The sequence below is a fragment of the Poecilia mexicana genome, unplaced genomic scaffold (assembly GCF_051168715.1).
Source record: "Poecilia mexicana isolate PSO_F unplaced genomic scaffold, ASM5116871v1 scaffold_14, whole genome shotgun sequence".
Classification (NCBI taxonomy): domain Eukaryota; kingdom Metazoa; phylum Chordata; class Actinopteri; order Cyprinodontiformes; family Poeciliidae; genus Poecilia; species Poecilia mexicana.
Genome location: NW_028263383.1, coordinates 20,445,096 through 20,446,880, shown reverse-complemented (window position 1 = coordinate 20,446,880; position 1,785 = coordinate 20,445,096). Strand labels below are relative to the sequence as shown.

At 37.4% G+C, this 1,785-nt stretch overlaps 1 long non-coding RNA gene across 2 annotated transcripts; it reads right to left on the bottom strand.

Annotated features, from left to right (window-relative positions):
* On the bottom strand, positions 1–1,785 carry LOC148155529 (uncharacterized). Of its 2 annotated transcripts, XR_015765204.1 has the most exons (3): positions 1,397–1,785; positions 938–1,050; positions 1–299 (listed from the first exon to the last, which is right to left on the bottom strand). It is a non-coding gene; the product is annotated as an uncharacterized LOC148155529 (long non-coding RNA). The 2 variants fall into 2 exon arrangements; XR_015765203.1 differs by lacking the exon at positions 1,397–1,785 and having other exon boundaries at positions 938–1,207.

The window sequence follows — 1,785 nt, the reverse complement described above, 5'->3', positions numbered from 1 at the left end:
TTTGATTTAACATTTTATTTAAGAAAAGAGGGACAGATCTTTAAACATATTTGATTCCTTTTTGACTGTCAAAACAACAGTATGTTGTCCACAGAAGAACAGAGTCCATGAAGTTAAGCTTTGTACTGTATGAAGTAGGGAAACAGTACAAGTTGTGGTAACCCCAGTTTGACTCTGGTTGGCGTCACTTTGATTCCTTGTGATGTTTTCCTCTCGTTCTGGCGCGTAATGAAGCCACTTCTTGACAATTTTGCTGCAGTCCTCAAGAGTCAGCTTTCGGTCAAACTGCAGAGCAACAGCTGAAAAAAATAAAAGTGAGGAAGGTGCCAGTTAGAAATATGATAAACATTTGAAAAGTTCTGAAACACAATGAAAGATTAAACAGTGTACTGGTTACAGGTCTGAGAACAAATACAAACCATATAGTTCCCCATGTACACTCACTGTTAAATTAATATCTTAATCTTTCATTAATATTTATCTTAATGTTTACATATACAACTACATTTACCCATTAAGCTGCAGTATAGTGTAGGATTTATGATATTGATATTAAATCAATATTTAAAATAAAGGGCTGTTTATCAGAAAACCTAACAATAAAACTCAGGGAGGATCAGGTTTATTTAACACACCAGAGACAAATAAATCGAACAAAAGGTGATTTATAGTGTAGTTGGAAAATTATAATTAATACACAATAAACTTCCATCAAATAGCTGGTTTAATCTTCCATCAACTACAAATATTTCCAAATAAGTTGATTAAATTCCTTAAAAAGTGTCTATATGCTAATAAAGATCCCACACAAGTAACAATAGTCCAGTTCAATTTAACCAGTTACCAATCCAAGGATCAACAGACTGAATCAGTCATTAGCAGGTTTAGTTCAGTGTTTCACCTGCCTTACATGTTAAGTGTTTCCCTTCTGCCTCACCTGGATTGAATCTGTGGATGATTAACAACCTTCTGCACTTCTTGATGGCTGCAGACGGTCATGTAATCATCCAACTCAGCTGTTCTGGTACAGAGGCTCATTTAAGCACGTCCCTAAGCATATCATAATAAAAAGTTAAAAACAAGTGATTACTATCACAACAATTTAAAGCCCACCTGGACCAGCCAGCCTTACACTTTCTTGTCCACCACATGCTCTCCCAGACCAAACAATAGGCCCCACCCTATTTTAAAAACTCAAATCCCACAAAATCTCGCAGGATTTCATACTTAGGCCTGGAGTGGTGGGTAGGATGAAAATAATACAAAAGGAGACATGACCTCAATTATTAAAAATATCCGTTTTGCCCCAAAATAACCAGGATTACTATGGGCACAAAACAATGCCCTTATTTTTCAATAAACACATTTAAGATCAAAGTAATATTGAAAAACTTACCATAAAAGTGCTCAGCGGAGAATTCAATTCAGAAGCCGGTAGCAAACAAGCCAGCAGCAAAGTGGCTGTTTGGTTGGGACAAACCACAAGTGTAAAATTGGGGAGGTGGACTGTACAACTCCTAGTACAGACTTGTAGATGTTTTTGTGTCAACACATTATGCACAGTCAGTAATAATATTTACAGACAAGTAAGAAAATGTACAGAAAGGAATCAGAACCCACTGTTCTCAACATGTAGTGCTTAATTTGAAACATGATTAACCCCCACCTAGTAATAAAATGTTCTGACCCAGAGCTCAAGGAGGGGGAGGGAAGAAGGAATGAGAGGGGGTAAAGAGGAGAAGGTTGGGAGGAGCGGCTGGGTGGGGGAGGTTTGGGAGGGAGTAG